Raw genomic sequence first — 21703 nt, forward strand, 5'->3', positions numbered from 1 at the left:
CCCTAAATTCCTTTCCCATATATATATATATATATATATATATATATATATACTGTTTTTATAATTTTTGTGTTGGGTATTTAGTTCTAAAAATTTATTTTTTTCTTGAAATTCATTATTTTTGATATTTTAAAGTCATTGGTGCAAGTCAATTTTTTTGAAGTGTTTTTTATTATTTTTATATTTTTCGTAATTTTCTAAAATTATTTTTAATACAATTATTTTCGTTATTTTATAGTCAGTGTTGCAAGGAGAATATTTTTTTGAGGCATTTATATGTTTTTACTTGATTTTTGTTATTTTTCGGGCAGATACAAAAAAAAATATTACATTTTCTTAAAATCATTATTTTGAACATTTTTTTAGCATCACTCATCACGTTGCCCCGCTAAAGGTGTCGCCCGGGTGGAAGTTGGCCTCCTATGTGCTCTAAGCACGCGACATGCCTATATGTGATTCTACATTGACAAACGTCACAGCAAGTGATGATTGAAACTCAATCTCTTTGTTGTAACGGCTACAACCTGTCATGAGTTACTTATTTTAGACATTTATGAAAAATAATTATTTTTTTTTGTAAAACCATTACTTTCGATATTTTAAAGTCATTGACGCAAGCCAATTTTTTTTGGTGTTTGTTTTTGATATTTTTCTTGATTTAAATATTTTCTGGGCATTTACGAAAAAAATAAATATCTTTTTTATTTTGAAAACATACATTTTAATAATTTAACTCATTGGTCATTTACGAAAAACATCAAAATCTTGTTTTTTTAATCATTATTTTCGATATTTAAAGTCATTTGTGCAAGAAAATAAAATTTAGGTGTTTCTTGTATTTTGATATAATTTTCTTGGTTTTAATAGTTTTTCAAATATTTACGAAAAACTAATATTTTGATTTTCTTTTCGAAATCGCCATTTTTGATAATTTAAGTCATTGGCACAAGCCAAAATTTTTTTGAGGTATTTCTGATATATATTTTTATGTTATTCTTGATTATATTTTTCGGACATTACAAAAAAATTTAGACATTTAAGAAAAAAAATTTAGATTTTTTTCGAAAATCTATATTTTAAATATTTTGAAGTCATTCATGTGAGTTGAAATTTTTTTAAGTTGGTTTTATATTTTCTTAATGTAACAACCTTAAAAATGAATTAGGATAACTAGATCTTCACTTTTATTTTAAGGGTTGTTAACTTGTTAATTTAATGAATAGATGAATTTTTTGGTCAGTCCGGTTGAGTTTGAGGTCAAACGTCAAGGAACGACCAAGACGTTTGAAGACTAGTTGTATATGTGCTTGTGTGTGCCTTTGTGTTGTCACAACCCGGGAGTACACCCTAGAAGATATGGCACTCTCGGAGTGCGACATGGTGTACTTGACCTCACGGAGGTCTTATACAAGAACTTTGACATCATTCATTGCATACATATATATGCAAAGTAGTGCGGAGTTAAAACTTTTCACACGAAATATCTTTAAAAAATCTTTCATATAAAATCATAGAAAAATATTAAGTCTCAACATATGCCAATCTTAGACTCAAGAATTCTTGGGACATGACCCATTCAATACGAATATATAATTACTTACTTTATTACAATACTTCAAATAAAAGAAATCTAACGATAGTTATGTTCTCGAGTCAAGATTAGGGCATACTTCAACTTTGCTTGAACAATTACTAAATTCGAAGCTTGCTCCAAGATACCTCTCACGTGTTTATTACAGCTTTAGAGATAGACAAAAAATATGGAATTAGTACAAAACATATGTAGTAAGTATGACTTAATGCATAAAAACATGAGAAATGGACATTTTTGAGAAACATGTTCTTTTTTATTAAAACTTCATATTAAAAGCATAAGCATCATATTTAAACACCAATCATCATATTTAGGACACAATACCATTCATATGCAATTTTACATCAAATTATAAAACCTTATTGTGAGCTTACATTGAACCTCACTGTAACTTCAATGTAATTCCCAATAAAACTCACACCTTACAATACAACATCAATAACACCTACATAACACATAAATATAAGATTCTCCTACCAAAGGTGATTCTAAGGCTCACTTGAGTGAGTTATGAAGCGACTTCCTATACAATCCCTTCACACACAGTTAAGAGATCCTTTAGGCTTCCTAGGATAAGATCATTCTCACTTCGTACAATAACATATATATAATATGACTTTCTCCTCCCGAAGGTTATCAAAAGACTTACTTAAGCAATCCTAGAAGAGAATACCCATACACCCTTTCCAAGATTACCTAAATAATCCTTAAGACTACGTAAGTTTAGTTCATGTCTACTCTATCAATTTTCTTTCCTATATAGAGTCATTCTTATGAATTCCCTAGGTAAGACATGAGGAGACCATTCTTTTGCCCCCTTCACACTTTAACTAGGCAACCCCTAAACTACTCTAGGCTAGTACTTATTCATTAACATGATTTCTAACTTAAGTCATTATCTTCATCATTTCACTTAAGAGACATTAAACACATATAAGGACATTCAAGTAATGGTCTTGAAGAATACCTAAGGACTCAGTCACTAACATCTTCAAAGCCTAATCGTGCAATGTCTAGATAGCGTCTCATACCACCACCTAAACTTCATATAAATTTTCCAACACTTGGAAGTATCTCATATGATGAGAATAGGCAATAACCGACATAGACCATGGTTGCTATTCATGGAATCCGAAGTCAACCCTACTCCGATAAAGGGTGTTCTACTTGCCAATGGTAGAACTAGGACACAACCCATGTAGGCACATGATTAAGGAATATCGAGGGTTTATTTGTTCTCTATTCTCATACTTCAAATACAGATACTTCCTAAGTATACTCACTCGGTGCTAGCTTTTGTTCTCATAGAATAGTTCCATAAAGAAGTTTATGAAGAGGTTTCATATCGAGTTCACAACTAAATCATAACACCTTACCAAAAAGGTCCCCTAGGGTTGCCTTACAATGGTTAAGAAGATAGATCAATGATTTTCCTAAGGATGCTTTCATGTCATTCCAGCCAATTAACCCTAATTCCACCATTCACACAAGAAATATACCATTATGTCTTTCAACATTAAGGATATCATCACCTTCCAACTAGGTTGAAGGTTCCATATAAAGGACCTTCTTAACAATGTTCAAGGTCACATGTCAATCACACATACATGACTAAGAAGATTAAGAATACTAAGTCAAGAAGTCATATTCACATTGTACATGTATCAGTAAGGGACACCAGTCTACCAAAGCAAGACACTCACATACTTCACATATCATTCTAGAAGCACATAGGCATAACCAATATCAGCTATAGGTCACCCTATTCACTATTATAATATCATCAAATTAAGTCACAAGTATCATATAATCTATCAAGAAACACCATACTTCAATATCAAGTAATCCACATAATGACTACACCATAGTCTACTAGATTCACATATCATCAACTAGAATAACTCATGCTTTGACTCCACATAAACACATAAGTCACCAAGACATTCATACTATCCACATATTCAAGTTATAACATGATAAAACCCTAATAGATAAAGTAATGCCGACGAGGCCACATTGATTCACAATTCGTAAAGTAATGCCGACAAGGCCACATTAGTCACAAGTATAACACATAAGCACTGCCACCATAAGTGGATCATACCAAACATCGTTACTTTCTAAGGCTTTTACTACATAATGTAGAGAAAGTTCGATCAACATACCATTAATCCAACCTCACAACTTCAATCCATGGCCAATTCATCCAACACAATATACCAAGGCTCTTACCAATAGGCATAGATTACGATTCAACACAACAATTACAATATACAATGAACCAAAGACAATACAACATAATTTATGAATTTAAGCAGCTTACTAACAATTACAACATAATTCTATCATAATTCAATAACCCTAATCATACTACACATGAATTCAATAGCACTAAGACATAATCGAATCACCCACAAAGTAGTCAAATGTAGGGTTGCACGAATTGCATGGGTTCATAGAGTTTTTAAATTAAAAAAAATCATCTAATTAACATCAATTCAATAAATATACAATGATTCAAAACGTTTTATGCAAGAACCCATGGCTAGAATTCAAAATAGGACAAGTTCGTCTTTGCAAGACTTTAGACGTCAATTAGAAGTTTGGCTCCTTTAAGTAAAGAGATTCAAGGATAAATAACCATGCCTCAATTGATGCTAGACCATGAATTTGATGAAGAATCTTCAATCCAAGCTCTATCTTTAGTTTAGGCTCCAATAGAGTTCTAGATAGTTTCTTAGAGATTTTGGGTTTTGATTTGGAATAATGAATTCATCTAGGTGTTTACGACTTATAAACCCACTTGAAATACCCAAAACACCCATAGGAAACTGCCTTTTTAATCATTTGGACGTGGGGTGAATTTACCAATTCACCACTACACTATACAGTGAACCAGCACAATTGCAGGCCACCATCAACGGTTGCCCATCGATGGGGCGTTGGTCCCTTGATGGGCCGTCATGTCTGACCGTCGATGGGATCAAGGACTTGGCTTTGGGAGATTAAGATCCCTAGGATAAGTCCTTACCCACGCCTCCCACCTACGGGGCGTCACTCCACCTATGGGCCGTAGGTTGTCCCTCGTAGGTGAGACTGCCTTTTGGCAGTTTTGGCTCACACGATGGGTCTTTCCTAAAGGACCCTTGGTTGGTCCTTGGTGAATTTTTGCCCGGAAGTTTCCAACTCAAATATGATCGTATACAAGTTCAGTACCTCTCACATCAATTTTATCCAAAACAAACACGTAAAACTCGACGAAACACACTAAGGCACACAAGGACGTTTCAAGGCAAACCTTTTAAACGTCATGGACGTTCTTGGACGTTTCACCTCCAAACTTCATGAAACTTTAATGCCTTTCTCCTAACATCATTATAGCAAAATATAATACTTCAAACGTCAAGACACAAGTGTTAGTCTCTAGTTTCACCTAAGTCATTTTAGAGGTGTTACATGTGTTTTGATGGAAGTTAAGTGTGTTGTTTGAGGTCTACATAAGTGTTTGATGACCCTAGAACCTAGATGAGCATGTTTCGGAGTTTAAAGTCCAGGTACAACTACCCCATGGACCCGTGGGGGGCCCTTGAAGAGGATTCCATCCTTTGACCAAGAAGCAGTCTGGCAACATCAAATGACGACACCAATTGACGACCAGTCAACCAATTGACGGCTCGTCAATGGTGAGCATCTAACAGGATTTAAAGTCCTGCAGATGTTGAGCCTCAGCCACAAACTACGGACCCTATTGAATCGGCATCGATCCATTGACTGTTCGTCATTTGGGTGTGCAATTTTCTACAGTAATTCGGCCAAGGTAGAGATGAAATGGTAAGTTCACCCTAAGTCTTTTAAAGTGCATGGACGGTTGTTTTAGGTGTATTTAGGTACTTTAATAGTATTAAGGTGATTAAACCCTCTTTTAGACCCTAACAAATAAATCAAAACCCTTTCCTCCCGAAGTTCTCTCCAACCCCCAACCCCCCAATGGAAGCATGAAGTCAAGATGGAGCTAGGGTTATGGATTCTAATGGCCTTATTCTTCAATTCTCTTGGGATTTCTTTTATTAAGGTATTTGAGTTCTTTATCTAAGGTTAGATATCACCTTAGATCCAATTTCAAAGTGATTTGAAAGATCTCAATGTTTATGAAAGAGTCCATATTCTACTCTAACTCAGGGGTTCTTGCATGATACGTTTTCAAATCATTAGATATGATATCATTGATGATAAATTGATGTTTTGCAATGAAAATCTCCACCAACCCTTGATCTTCTCAAATCTCTAAATTTGGCTTATGAAATGGGTTTATTGTTTATGATCTAATGTTGATGGTATTGTGATATAATGAGTTGTATTGTTGATTTCTATAGTTAATTATATTGTGAATTGTTGGAGAAGTTAAGGAATGGTGATCTTGGCTATTGGAAGAGGGTAAGTTCACCTAATTCCCTTATTTAATGTAGAATTGATATAGAATTGCTATTGATTGGTATGGTCTACTTATACTGGCAGTGTGTACTTGTTATTCTTATTGTGATCATGGCCTTGTCGGTATCATGTTAGGGTTCATATGAAGGTATAATGTAAGGGTTCATATGAAGGTATAATGTGAAGCTATGTTATGTAGAGTAACATGACTATGTTTATGGTGTTATGGCTTATATAAATGTATAAAGTAAAAGATAATGTGATATATGTGTGATCTTGTATAAGTTGGATGTAATGTGATGAAAGTACATTCTCTTCTAATATTGATGTGTAATGATGATGGATTGTGAAGAGTCTTATATGAAGTCATGCATAAGCTACTACAAGGCCATGCTACAAACTAATACAACACATTACTAACATACTATAAGGTAGAAGGACATAGACTATTAACCAATTTCACTTGCATGGATCATAAATCATATTTCATTAATAGTATCAATCTAGGGCAGTAGCTAAATATACACTTAATATAATGAAATCATGCTTAAATCCCTACAAGATCAAGATACTAACATAGGCATTAAACTATCAATTCATTAGAGAGTAGAGAAAATTGGCAATGCTACTAATTCCCTAAAACCTTGATTATCAATCATATTTTATCAATAATGTACATGTTAGGCAGTGCTAAAGAGATCATTACTCAAAAGGAATCATGCTTCATCCAACCTAAAATCGAGATCACATCACATACATAGTATTATCAATCGATAGACTAGAAGAATCTAGATCAATTTATGTCAACTCTTCTTTACTTTGATCATACAAGATTTATTCTCACAATTAAACCATGATATTAACCTAAGGCAGTATCTACAATAATCATAACAGAATCGAATTCCACATTCATACCTTATAAGGGCAATGTTACAGTGATAACATAGTGGCATAGGCTAGTCATGTTCAAATCTTCATACATTGATCCAATTGGATCATTCATCAACAAATCATCATCAATATACCTAAATAAAAGTAGACATAAGCAATTCAATGTAATAGACTCAAAAATCCACCAATAACAAGCCACGATCACAATGCCCATGCAAAGGCTAAACCGAGTTTGGGAAGGGACATGGGTTCATCATAAAATTGGATTGAATTTGAAGTTAAAACCAAATATTATCATCAAGTCATCATTATTAACCCTTTGAAAATGTTTTGAGAAAGAAAACATGGCTAGATTGAAGAAGGAGATGTTTAATCAAGAAATCTCTTTGAAAACTTTGAGATTAACTCTCTAGATTGAAGGATAACCAGAGATGAAGGATCACCATACCTTAATATAGAAGAAAACCTCCAAAACTTGATGAATAATCCATAGAAATCCATGCTCCAATCTGTTCTTGAGCTTCACCTTCAATGGAGGTTATAAAGAGAATATTTTTGGAGGGAAAGTCTAATTTGTGTGAATTGGATTGGAAATGGGTTGATCACGTTTTTTATGATCTAAATACACCCAAAAATAACCAAATAAACCTATTAGTGTAAGGTTAGGAGATGGGGTGAATTTCCCATTCACCCTTTAAATAAAACAGTCGCTAGGCAGCAGTCGCAGGTCACCATCGACGGCCAGTAGGTCCATCAACGGGCCGTCTGTGGCTTCAGTCGATTGGATCTTCGACTGTTGTTTGGCTAATCCTTATACAGGCTAAGTGAGAATAGACAAATTCACCACCGACGGTCCGTTTTGTAACCAAACAGGGCGTCGTTTGGTTCTGTTGATTGACACTGCCAAGGCAGTATCTCAACAGCCTTTGGGTCCTTTTTGTGGGACCTTTTGCGGGGCCCTTGAGAAGTCGTACCTGCTAGTTTCCAATGTGCATATATAACTTAACATGTTGTAGACCTTCCATGCATGTTTCACCGAAAATGAACACGTAAAACACATCAAAACATGCAAGGAACACTCAAGACACACATGAACTTCTCAAGGGCTAACTTTCGAATGTCTTGGACGTTTGAACTCCAAACCTCATGAAACTCAATAAAATGCCTATAAAAATCATTTTTAATCATATAAGGACCTCACAAGCTCATTACACACACACAATCACATAAAAACACATAAGGCCCCTTAAGTGACTAGTCGTCGAACGTCTTGGTCGTCCCTTGACGTTTGACTTCCAAATGACTTCAAATCACCCAAGCATACTTTAAACCACTATATTTGCATGTTAAAATCTTATAGGTACAAGTGAGTCTCTATACATCCTAACTCATTTTGGGGGTATTATAATATCCCCCACTTGGGAACATTCGTCCTCGAATGACACTTAGAAAACATTAATCACAAACAAGGACTTCAATGAACCATAGATCATCTCACAACAGTCATAAAATCATCATATAAAATTTAATGCACCAAAATTACAAGGAACACACTTCAAACTATTCAACACTCAATGCATACAAGCAAGCAAAACTTTCTCACTCTTTAATGCATCAAACACAAAGGCTCTTATCATGTTCATAGGAGGAAAATACTTCTCATACTCATGAAATGTTCATTTCACTTCATATTATTTAAGATCTCATCATGTAAGCTCACCCTTAGGCAGATTCCAACAATACTCAAAAGTCATTTAAGCACTCATACTTCAATGCACATAGACTTAAGTTAATTAGATTGACAATGAGTTCTTATTAGTTAGACCTAGTGCATGGTCATTACTCAATCATACCATGTTTAGTTATGTCCATGGAGGAATGTCCTTCTCCTCAACACAGTTACATGTCTCAGGAGTTCATACCCAAGCAAATGCACAAAGGTCATCTTTACTGTAACATGAGAATTTCTCAACTTTTAAACCAAGACATGCTCATGTTTTCTTCCTACTGAAGTCTAAATGGTAGGTCACACCAAGCACATCACAAAAAATAGGAAGTCATTTCACAAAATGTCAATTTCTAACGTAGCAATAACCTTCACAGTAAGCATCATTTAGGGAAAATAGCACAAATCATAGGCACTCATAAAGACACTAGCATCATCTTAAAAATGTTTATTTTCTATAATTTTATGTCATTGGTGCAAGCAAAAGATTTTTTTAAGGTGCTTTTGTATTTTTTTTTTATATATTTTCCTTGATTTTAATAATTTATTGGTTATTTTTATTAAAAATAAAATTTTGATTTTTTTCTTGAAAACCATTATTTTTTATATTTAAAATCCATGGTGCAAGTTAAATTTTATTTGAAGTTTTTTTATATTTTATTAATATTTTTATTTTTCACTCATTAAGATTTTTAATATAAAATAATTATTTTTTGATTTTTTGAATTGAGTGGTGCAAGTCGAAAATTTTTTTGAGTGTTTGATATTTTTCTTCTTTTAAAATTTTTTCTGTCATTTACGGAAAAAAAATTTATGTTATTTTGATCATTTTTTAGCGTCACACACACGTTAGCCCTAGCAAGGTGTCACGTGGGGTGAAAGGCTGGAAAAAATAATTTTTATTTTGAATAGCTATATTTTAAAATCTTTGGTGCGAATCGAAAAACTTTTTTTTATATTTTAAAATTATTTGATGCGAGTAGTGGCTAAAACCGTCGTGAGTTTGAAATTTAAAAACAAAAAGATTTTAATCTTTTTATTTTTACAAAAAAAGGCAATTAAGTCGCAATTGTGTCCAAAAAAGACAAATCCATTTCTATTAACTCAGTTTTAGGTACTCCACCTCTTTCTTCTTCACCTCTTCGTCTCCTTTTTGTTGTACGCCTCTGCTTATCCCAGCTCTTTGAAATGGCTATTCCTTTCTCCAAATCTGCTCTCTTCTTCAGCTCCAGATCAGCCATTTCACCATACCCACAAAATCAAACACCCATTTCTCCCTACCCGCAAGCCCCGCCATCTTCTCTTCGCCAAAAATCTAGTTCCGACAACGTTGAAATATAAATCTGTAAACTGAAGAAAGGAAAGAGAGCAGAGGCGATTTCTTCATCTTCTTTGCTTTGCTTGTGTGGGCATCAGGTTGGGGTTGGAATCTCATCTTTCTTTTTTATCTGTGATTCTATGGTTGATTCATGGCCATCATCTTTTGTTGGTTTTCTTGTTTTTTTGGTGTCGTAGGGGAGGGATTGACCTTTCTAACGCATATTCAGTCGTACCGGCATGTCTCGACATAGGGTTTTATTTATGCTTTTAATTACTTTTGTTTGTGCCATTTTTATCCCTGTTTTCGATCACAAGTTTGCATGTTGTTTTTATGGTGGTTTAGAATCTTGTATTTGTATTTAGACTTAGTCCACTAAAAATCAGTAGTTGTAGCTGCTGCTTCTTGTTCATCACTTAGTCCATCGTTTTTGAATTGCTGTTTCTTTTATACCCATTCCATTTACTGTTTCTTGTTAACCTTGAGTTGCTGTTTCTTGTTAATTGTAAGCCCTTGTTAATCTTTATACCCATTCCATTCCTTTTAGATTTGCTGTTTCTTGTTAATCTTTAAGCCCATTCCACTGTTTTGGAGTTGATGTTTCTTGTTAATCTTCAAAACCATTGTAATACATTTCATAATTTTAATGTAGCGTGTATGAGAATTTGTTGAAACAACCTTTTCTTCCCATTTTATATAAGAATTTGTCTATATTTTTGTGCACAAATAACAAATCGATTTCCTCAATCTTCTAATTGCGAGATATGGTCGTGCATCTAATCCCTAGACCTGTTTAAGATTGATGTCTACATCTTTGTTTCAGAACATCTCTATATTTTTGTTTTTATTAGGCTGACATGAAGTTAATTTATGATGCTTGTAGCTTTAATTTATAAAATAGAATTAGTGGTTCACTTTAATATTTCAGTCAATTGTCAACAAAATATTCCTTGTTTTTATAATTGACTGATTTAATGCTTTGCCTTATGAATTGATATTTTCACCCATGTGTATATATTTTATCATTTTTAGTGTCTGTTTCTGATACTTCTCCTTTCCTTATTTTTATCTGATGTTGCGGTAAATGAAAGAAATCGGGCGAGGTAGAAGGCGGGCCAGGCTGTGGAAGTGGCAGTTTTTGAGGAGGTGGTAGTTCTGGAATGACGACTCAGCCACAAATACAACCAATACGGATTACTGAGGCATCTATGGAGGTAAAGGTGTGAAATAAAATTCCTGATATAATATCTGGTACAAGTTTTAAAATAGATGTCTATTTTATGATTTTAGTGTGCAAAACTGTGTATATTAGGAGAGATTTGTGTTTGCTTTTGATGTGTATAATCTGGTGAAATGTTTTGATTTGGATTCTAGCAGAATTTGTAATTTAAGTGCTTGTGTCTTAAATTTTAATCCTGATTGATTCAACGTGATACAAAAATATATGCATTCTCAATGCAGAGCTCGAAATCATAGCTACTTATCTTCTTTTTAGACTGAGTACATGTATCCTTGCTATTTTAGATGTATATTGCATGTTGAGATCTGTATCTTTGATGTGATGAAGTGACTGCAAAAGATCTGATGCTGCATGGTACGTTTTTTATGTTCACTTAGAGAATTAAATAGGGAGACAAAGATAGGAAAAATTAAGGGAAGGGTCTGAACAGTAGATTATATTATGTGTTATAATCATGTTTGAGCTTAAAAAAAGGTGAAAGAGGACGGTTTACTTATAGTGAAGATAAACAGCTTAATTATGGTGGGGGAAAGAGAGGAATAGGGGAATAGTTCATTTTTCGACAACAATGATGACACAAGGTCCTCATGATTACTGAGGGCCAATGAAGTTGTCAAACTACATTAAAAGAAGAAGAAGAAGAAGAAAAGAGAGGAAGAGGTGTGGTTATGTAATGTTCTGTATCCTCTTTCTCTTTGTAAAAGTAAGTTATATTATGGTACAATTAGATGTGACTTGAGTTTGTTTAAGATTGAGGTAACGCAAAAACAACTAAGTCTAACTTCAAATACCTCAATTTAGTAGTTGATAGCTAATGGTCTTGGTTGGTACTAAGACCATAGTCATGCATGTGAATAGCATTGAGCATACCTCTCCGTTTTTGAAAGTTTGAGCATGTTTTGAATTATTTTGTGACAACTCTTACAACTCTTTTTGTTACTTTTGATTTGTTTGCGGTTAAAATGTTCAATGCTACTTGTATTTTGAAAAGGAAGTAAGATTTTGAACCATCTTTATTGATTTGCATGCCATGTGTGGTGAGTTATTGAACAATTCCTTGTCTTCACTTTTTTCACCTAGAACTTGCCCATTTGGTCTTGAAATGTTGGTCTTGGTTGAGTTTGGTTGGACAAATGATCTTAGTCTTTCTTTGATGTTTTTGAAGTCCACTTGGCCTAAAAATCCAACCTTTGCACTAAATATATCCTTAGTTGTCCTCTTGGAGCCTAATCCTTTTTAGTGGCAACCACATTACAAGACTTAACCTTTTTTGAAAAAATAACCCTCTTTTGAACCCTTCTCTCCTTGAACTTGAGGTTGTGAAAATTGAGGCTAAAAGCCTAAGTTGGGGGTTTTATGGGATGCTTACCATATGAGGATTTGATATAAAAAAAAAACAAAAAAAAAAGAAGAGAGAAATTGCGGGATGTATGGGAAGTCTTGAAGAAATAAAAAACCTTGAAAAAGAAACAAAGAAAATAAATAAATGAGATTTGAATCCTCCAAAAGTTGTAAATGGTTGCATCTGGGGCATCTAGAGTGGAAACAAGAAAAGAAAAATGAAAAATTGTGTGGAATGTGCATGAGTTTGAAAAGTTGTGGAATGTGCATGAGTTCGAAAAGTGGGGGAAGTTGGAAATGATGAGTTGTTGTATGGAAAGTCTTAAAGAAAGAAAAAACTTTGAAAAAGAAAGAAAGAAAAACCTTTGAAAGAGAACGAAAGAAAATGAATAAATGAGACTTGAATCCTCCAAAAGTTGAAAATGGTTGCATGTGGGGCACCTGGTGTGGAAATAAGAAAAGAAAAATGAAAAATAATGTGGAATGTTCATGAGTTTGAAAAGTGGAGAAAGTTGGAAATGATGAGTTGTTGTATAATGTTCAAGGAGGGTGTAGTCACTTATACCTAAATTATATCCTAACCTTCCCTAAGCCTATATTACAAGCTTAACAAAGTCCTTTGAGATTTCTAACCAAACGGAGTTGAGTCAATGTTGATATGAAAATATGGGCAAGCCTATGGTGTGACATTTATGTGCATGAGATGATTCTTTGTGAGTGTGAGTGTTGCATCTTTGTTCCTTGTCTTGTTGATATGTGGACATTTGTGTGCATGAGCTGATTCTCTGTGAGTGTGAGTCTTGCATCTTTGTCCCTTGTTCTTGTTTATATGTGTGTGGGGTTTTGGGATACTTCTTTCCGGTGAGGTAATGCAAGTTGAAAAAGTGGTGATTTTGAAAATTCCTAATTGAGTCAAGTGAGCATGTGAAAGAGTTAATGAGTTGAGTCATTTCTTTATTTTGAGTTGTTGTCACTTAAATGATTCTTGGTTTTTGAAAACGTTCCATGAAAATGAGAGGATTTGTCTTGTGAAAAGTTTTCATGTGGACTATTTGTTAGTACCAACCAAAGCCATTAACTTTGTGCTTATTTGAGAAAGGGAATTGATTTGTGATGTGTCTTGAAATAAGAGCCTCTTGTGTTTTTTATTTTCTTTTCTTGAGGACAAGCAAAGTTTTTAGTTGATGAGTGGTGGACTTATTTGAGGCTCTTTTCGTAGTTATTTTGTCTTGCTTTAGTTTAGAATTGGTGCTTTTAATTCCCCTCCCCCCCCCCCCCCCCCNCACGAAAATGAAATGGAGAGTTGATTTAGGAGATATTTGAAGAAACCAAGCGAACTTGAGGCAAAAAGAGGTCAAGAGCTGAAAAAGCAATATTTGGTAGGGAAAGTACCTTTGTGAACGCGCTTGTTGGGTATTTTTATTGACGTCGACCGCTTAATCTTTTAATTTATGTCGAGGGAAATTTAAGCATTATCAATTAGTTAAGGTTTTGGTTAAAATTTCTAAAGATGTGTTTATATTACTCCATAGTGATGCAGTTTAAAAAAAAAAGTACTCCATAATGATTCGAATCTCTAGCTTGTTTTTACTGTTGTGGTGAATGCACTATCTGAAATAGTTTGATGAAATTGCACTGTTGCTCTTGGAGATTTGGCAGTTCATTTTCCTAGTCTCTTATAGCCATGGACAGAGCTATGTATGCATGATTAAGAGTTTAATCAGTTTCTGTAGGGAGAATGCTGTATTGGTTCTTTCTCAGACTATACCGAACAACATGATGAAGGTTTGGTTGGTTTATCAAACATTTATACATACCTAAAGATAGCATTCTCAAACAAAGTTTGTTTTCTCTCTCTCTCTTATTCTGTTGGTTGAGTCTAGGCGAAACTTCTAAGCTTAATGGTTTGGTGCCTTTTCTTTTCTTGGATTAATTTTCATTTTATGTTTTAAATTTGTGGAGTCTCCCGCTAAGTTCTTTGCAGAATAACAAAAACATTGCTGGTTTTGACAATGTGAGTTTGTTATATGTTTAGGATGTCTTATAATTTTAACTTTTTTCTAATGTTATAATCACACATTATTTTGATGATTAGCCGCTATATTGGAGAGCAGAAGCTAGTACCTCAAAATTGAATAAAATTTTAGGTACCTTTAATAAAGAAAAGGTTGAGAAATTGATTTGATTTTGTAGTTTAAATGCTTGTTCCATGACTTTGGTGTGCTCTATATCCTTCGTCATCTTCATCTTTATATTATGCAGAGAAGTTAGGGTGGTTGGTAACTAACTAAATAATTTCAATATATTTTTTTTAATTAGTACTGTTGTATTCTTCAGCATTGGTAATGCTGGCTACCATCATAAACAAGTTACAAAACAAGTAGACTCTATGCTTTACAAAGCTCCTAGAAATTCTACTAACTCCTCTATTTCCTCTATACAATTATGTTTACACCAAAAAATTAAAGTCTTCATGCAGTTCCATTTCGCATCATGGACTGTTCTGACTTTGTCTTTAAAACACCTTCCATTTCTCTCCCTCCAGAGTAACCACCATATGCAAGAGGGGATTATCCTCCACCATTTTTTCTGACTTTTACTTCCCCCTCTTTTCATCCAACAACTCATTAGATCGCCTGTATGTTCTGGCATTGTCCACAGTCTTTGTGAGACTGAAAAACATGTTCCACAATTGGGCGGTGAATTTACAGTGTAGGAACAAGTGATTGTTTGTCTCCCTAGTCCCATTGCACAAAAAACATCTAGTCATCATAACTCTCCCCTTCTTTTGTAACACTTCATGAGTAAGACATGCCTTTCTTACCACTAGCCATGTGAAACATTTCACTTTTGTAGGGGCTATGTTCTTCCATACATTTTTCCATATATTTAACTCTTCCTCCAGCATAATGCTATTCTCCCTCTTGTATACCTTATTAATAGTAAAACTACCTTCTGAACTGTGTCTCATCTAAGTCTATCAAGCTCCATAATTTAAGTGTCTTCTGAAGTTTAGATCCCACCCCTGGGGAACCAGCAATCAGACGCAACAATTTCAGGATTGCTAGATAGTAACATGAGATCTGGATATTTATACTGCACTGGTACTTATCCTATCAAATTATCCTTCCAAAACCTAACAGTGTTACCATTTCCCACTCTGAATTTAGAATTCTCTTGGATCTTTGACCATAGACCTCTGATAGCCCTCCATACACCCGTCCCATAAGTGCAATTCACTTCATTTGAGCACCAAGGACTGTTCTGTCAAAAATTTTGAATAATTACTTCCTTCCAGGGGGAAGTTTCTTCATCACAGAATCTCCAAAGCCGTTTCATCAAACGGCACCTTTTTTGAATTTACAGATTTTTTATTCCTAATCCTCCTTGTTCTTTCTTAATTGAGTGACCTCCCATTCAACCAAATTATAACTCCCCCTCTCTTTCTTGCCTTTCCACAAAAAAGTTCTTCTTATCTATCTAGCTTGTTCAGTACTCTAGCAGGAATAGGAAACAAAGACATCACATATGTAGTTATAGAGTCCAACACTGAGTTTATTAGTGTGACTCTTCCCTCAAATGACAAATATTGTGCTTTCCACCGTGCTAGTCTCTTTCCATACCTTTCTACAATGCTGTCACATATCTCTACTTCTTTGTATTTCATGCCTAGTGGCATACCCAAATACACAGTAGGCAACATGCCCACTTCACACCCCAACACAATTGCCAAGGAATGAACATTCATTACTTCTTTGATAGGGAAGATACTACTTTTCCACCAATTCACCTTTAGGACAGAAACAGCTTCAAATACCACCAATATGACTCTAACATAGGTAATTTGTTCCATGGCAGCTTCACAAAAAATAATGGTATCATCTGCATACAACAGATGGCATATCTCCAAATCACCCTCCCCTATTCGAAAACCCTTAGGCCAATTGTTGTGTATTGCTATTCTCATCATGCTACTGAACCCTTCCATAGCCAAAATAAATACGAAAGGGGATAAAGGGTCCCCTTGTCTGAGTCCCCTTTCCGAAGGAAAAAAAACCAACAGGTTCTCCATTCACTAAAACAGAGAACCTAACAGTTTTAATACAAAAATTGATCCACTTCAACCACCTATCCCCAAACCCCATTTGTTTCAGAACACTTAGAAAATAGTCCCAATTCACACGGTCATACGCCTTTTAAATATCTAGTTTACACATTAAGCCAGCAACCTCTCCCCTGATCCTGGTGTCTACACATTCATTTGTTGTTAAGGCAGCATCCATCATCCGTCTCCCTTTAACAAAGGCCATTTGATGCTTATTCACTAGGATGTCCATCACTTTCGTGATTCTCTCAGTTAGCACTTTAGCAATTATCTTGTAAAACCAACAAATCAAGCTAATGGTCTAAAATCCCTTAGTTCCACTGCTCCCGTCTATTTTTGTATAAGGGCTACATATGTGGTATTCAAACTTCTTTCGAAGACTTGATGATTATGGAAATATTGCAGTGTCCCCATAATGTCACCCTTAATAACCTCCCAGAAAGTTCGAAAAAAGTTCATATCGAAGCCATCAGGGCCAGGTGCCTTATCAGTTGCACATGATTTGATGATGTACCATACTTCCTCCTCTTCAAAATTTCTTTGTAACCATTCTTGATATTCATTGGAAATAATTGTTGTAACGTGGAGGATGAGATCAGGTCTCCATTCTTATGCTTCTTTATACAAACCTTGATAATAAATTTGAATGGTATTTTTGATTTCTTCTTGATAAGAGATAGTTTGCCCTTCTACCTCTAAAGAATCAATAGAATTGTATATTTTGTGAGAATTAGCCAACCTGTGGAAAAACATAGTATTTTTGTCTCCACTCCTCAACCATTGTATTCTTGATCTTTGTGCCAAGCTATATCTTCCTTCTTAGATTCCTCCTCAAACTCCATGGCAAGGTCGGTCTTGTGTACTAGTTCATTGAACGTTAGAAATCTTTGTTCCTGAATGACTTCCCATGAACTCAACTGCTGCATGATATTTTCTTTCCTTTGCTTCCAATTGCCCCTATTTTTTTGCTCCATTGGATCTTCTCCTTTTTGAGAAGATTTAGTTTGTTGGCTAATATGTAAGCATGTCTGCCGGTGTTAGGACAAGAATTCCACCAGTCTTTTACTTCTAGCCACCAATTTTCAAATTTAAAGTATGTCTTGTGCCAATTCCAGTCCCCACATGTAGGTAGGATAGGGTTGTGATCAGACCCTATTCTTGGAAGAAGAGTTTGCCTTACCTAGAGGAAAGCATCCTCCAGTCTGCCGAGTATAAAAATCTGTCAATCCTTGAAGCACTTTTGTGACTTTCCCCCTTCTCAATGTAAAAGATCCTCCAAATAAAGTAGGATCCACCAGCTCCAAGTTACTAATGAACTTTGAAAATTCTGCCATCACTCCAGAAATTCTATGGCAGATTGATCTCTCTGAGACAAACCTAGTAATATTTAAATCCCCACACACCATCCAAGGCCCCTCAAAACTGTTTCTATTAACTTCAAGTTCAGTCCACATCTCCCTTCTGACTACTGGATTACAGTCAGCATAAACAACACACATGTGCGATTTAACTGCTGGTTAATTGCAGTGAACTTACAAGTGATCACTTGACTAGCAACATTCACCAGTTCCCTCTTCCACTATCTTTTATCCCTCATAATCAAGATCCCTTCCCTGGTACCCCTTGCCTCCATATGTTCTTCCCCCACCCATCAATTAGCCCATAAATCCTTAAGCATACTGTTAACATCACCCTCTATTTTAGTTTCTATCAGAACATAAATATTTGCCCCCCATTGGTGCACCAGTTGTTTCACCAACTTCCTCTTCTCCACATCATTTAATCCCCTCCCGTTCCATGAAACAGTTTTGTTCCTCATTGATCACCACTTGCTGGTCTTCTCCCCTTCCTCAACTCACTTCTTGCTCCTCCATCTTTGTAGTTGACATCAAAGATTAAGTTTTTAATTTCTTTAGGCACCCGTTGCTTGTTGTTGTTATTGATTTAAGCAGCCCTTCTTTGATCCAACTTTATGAATAAATCTTCTTCCTCTTTTTATAGTCCATCAAACATAGCTCCAAACTGCTTTCTCAACTTAATTATGTTTTCTTGTACCCAAGAGTTGGCATCATTCTCTACTCCCTTTAAACACGCACTAGAATCTGTCTGAATTGGAGTTGGCTCCTTCAATGGTATAATTTGATTTTGAGAGGCCTCCCTTGTTTTCTTTTCAATTATCCCTTCTTCTGCACTCTTGTGATGCAAATCTGATTCGTCTAGGTTTAAAACCCCTTGTAGCGCTTTCCGCCTCCTTTATCTGCATGTGTTTCTCTAGGGTTTCTGAAACAGCAACCTCTCTCTTTTCATCTCCATAGTTAAAACTGGAGAAAACTCCCTCCTGGTAATTTTTACCAAGTATATATTGTTGTTATCTGTAAAAGGCTCAGCTACCAGCTTTGTTTTAATTTGTGGGTCCTTGGGCCTATTTAGATTTCGGCCCAATATTTTTTACAAGTGAGGAAATTGGCCCAACTCTAGTTAAAATAAAAGGTCCACCAACTGGCTTTGGGGGCCCACTAGCTTTAGCCATGTGCTTTTCTTTTGTACCCTCTGTATAAAGACCCATCCTCTTCTCTATATATGTTGGAAAACTCCCAGCAACCTCTTTCTCTTTTCTCTGATTATTTTCTGTTTGCCCAGTCTTCTTACATTCGTCCTTTTTGCCAAAAATAAGAGGAGAGTTGTCACATCTATGCTGGTTGGTGGCCTCAATTTTCTCAACCCTAGACGGCGCTTCACACAATACCGGCATTTTGTGTCTCCACTCCCCATCTTCGACTTCAACAAAGGCCGGAATAGTCTCAGACGCCCTTGACTCTAATCCTGGCCCACCTTAAGTGGTTCTTAAGCTCTGTTTCCTCCTCCGTTTCCAACCAGCCACCACACTTTTCCCCAATCTCCTTCATCACTTCTATGGACCAAAGATGTAGTGGTAGTCCAAGAACCCTAATCCAACACCAGTGAAAACTGGTATTTAGTGGGTATGTCTCTGCCAGAGGCGACCACCACTCAAGTTCGATTTCCCCCCTGCCTCCTCCATTAACCCTTCAAAATGTGATCAGCATCTCTTTCATTTTGAAAATCAAATAAGAATTGAATCCCGTTCAGTTCAAAAACATGAATATTGTGTACCCTTATCCATGTTTGGTGAGCCCATTTCCTTACATCATTTCGAGTGGGAATTTCATCACATTCAGGGAAGCTTCCCACTAAACACCTTCTCAAAAGACAGTTCTCAGAATATGATGGACGTGCTCCGATGGGATCCATGTATATTCCACCCACGTACTCTCCTTGTGACCACCTGGGCTTTTGTAACACCTCTTTAAAGCTTTTTTCTCCCCTGACTAGCCTTCCTTCCTTTGCCCCTTTGATGTTTAGAGCCTCCTGACTGTGCAAGACCTTTTTAATGATACTTTCCAGTTTTAACGTCACATTCAACCAACCCTCATTGAAAGCATTTTCTGGAACTAATGACAGTTCTGGATTCACCTGTTACATTATTACCGAAATATAACGGCCAAAGTTGTTGAATTTCATAAAGAAGAATAAGTGTGTTTCCCTATATCTATATTTCCATGTTTTTTACACCCTGCCCTTGTAGTTTGAGGCCTTTCTGAATCTCCGAGATATCCAGAGTAAGGCTTCTCTACTTAAAACCAGTCTACGGAAACGTAACCTAGAACTCTCTACACATTCCTAGCAAAACTCATTACGAGATGAGGCCAAAGAGATGTCGAAATATTTTCCCCTAGATCTAAAATAAATACAATTGTCCATGGATGACAAAAGGTTTAAAACATAGAAAAATAAAAAGAAGGTTGTGTGGAACTCCGTTTGTCGAATGCCATCGGAAAAGAGGAACTAGGAGTACGTTGAAGGTTAAAGCGCAAGAAATTATTAAATAGTATCTTCCCTTCCACAAGTGAAGACGAAATGTCTTTGCACTTCTATCAAGTATTCAAACAAGTAATTTTTTGGTTATTTGAACTAAGGCTCTATGGTTGTTGGTATCATTCCAGCATGGATCTCTCACTTGAAAATTACTAGTATATGGGTGTAGGATCGATGCTGAGTTTTCTTACTCGTTCCTTAGCACTGCAACAATATAGTAAGTTTTGGTTAGTTTCATCTCATTATCAATGACAATTTTCTAAGATCATTTTTTCCTATCAAACTACTTCCTTATGACGTTTGCCTTTTCAATCTTTTTCCTGTTGTAACAACCTGTTTAGTCGGTTCAAACAGTAGAATTATTTTTGATAAAAACTGACTGGGTCGACGGACCACGTGACGAACCGTCATGGTCGTGACAGACCATGATGGTCTCCGTCGTCCCATACTTGTGTAATTTCTTCTGCTACTCTTCTCATTACCCTCGACGACAAGTAGGACGAACTGCATAGGCACGACGGACCGTCGAGGGCCTTCATTCCAAAACACTTCAACTCTGGGAATCGGGGTACTGGAGTTACTTCTCTGAACTTCAGGACGGACCTGCAGGACGGACCGTCATGGATACGACGGACCGTCACAGGGTCTTCGTTCGTCCAAAACACTTCAATTTTTGGAGTCTGGGTACCGGAATCGACTCTCTGAACTTCACGACGGACTTGCAGCACGGACCGTCGTAGATACGACGGACCGTCACAAGCTGCTTAACCCCGACTTTGTCAGACTTCCGCTAAATTTTTTTAAGGGGTGTTTTGGACTATTCATAATTATTATTATGAAATTAGTGGGGTAATTTTTATAATTGAGTTAGTTGGGGGCTAAAGGAGATAACTTTAAAATAAATAGTGGGTTACTTTTATCTTCTTTTATAATTGATTATATGATAATTAGGGTAAAAAGAATCTGTAAAGGGAAAAAGTTAAAAGAGGAGGAGACGTGAAACGAACGAAGGGAGCGAAGTATTGAGGAAAACAAAGGCATTGGAGAGATAGCTTGCTTGATTTCGATTCTCCGGTGGAGGTAGGTTATGGTTTAATTCTATCTAATAGATAAACTCTAAATAGCGATTGATATGTATTGAATGATATTGTAAAGTCTCCTAT

The 21703-nt window shown here is 35.7% G+C and overlaps 1 long non-coding RNA gene across 41 annotated transcripts in view; it reads left to right on the forward strand.

The window, feature by feature from the left end:
• The first annotated feature begins 9704 nt into the window (after nt 1-9704).
• Nucleotides 9705-21703, forward strand: part of LOC107017725 — a 62940-nt gene continuing 50941 nt past the window's right edge. For 24 of the 41 annotated variants that reach the window (XR_003578000.1, XR_003577975.1, XR_003578002.1 and 21 more), the window contains exons 1-2: nt 9706-10058; nt 11052-11174. This is a non-coding gene — a long non-coding RNA (uncharacterized LOC107017725). Of the gene's footprint in view, nt 10065-11051; nt 11181-21703 lie in introns of all 41 variants that reach the window. The other 17 variants (XR_003577987.1, XR_003577977.1, XR_003577982.1 and 14 more) reach the window with 5 other exon arrangements.

This window comes from Solanum pennellii, chromosome 4 (genome assembly GCF_001406875.1).
Source record: "Solanum pennellii chromosome 4, SPENNV200".
Lineage (NCBI taxonomy): Eukaryota > Viridiplantae > Streptophyta > Magnoliopsida > Solanales > Solanaceae > Solanum > Solanum pennellii.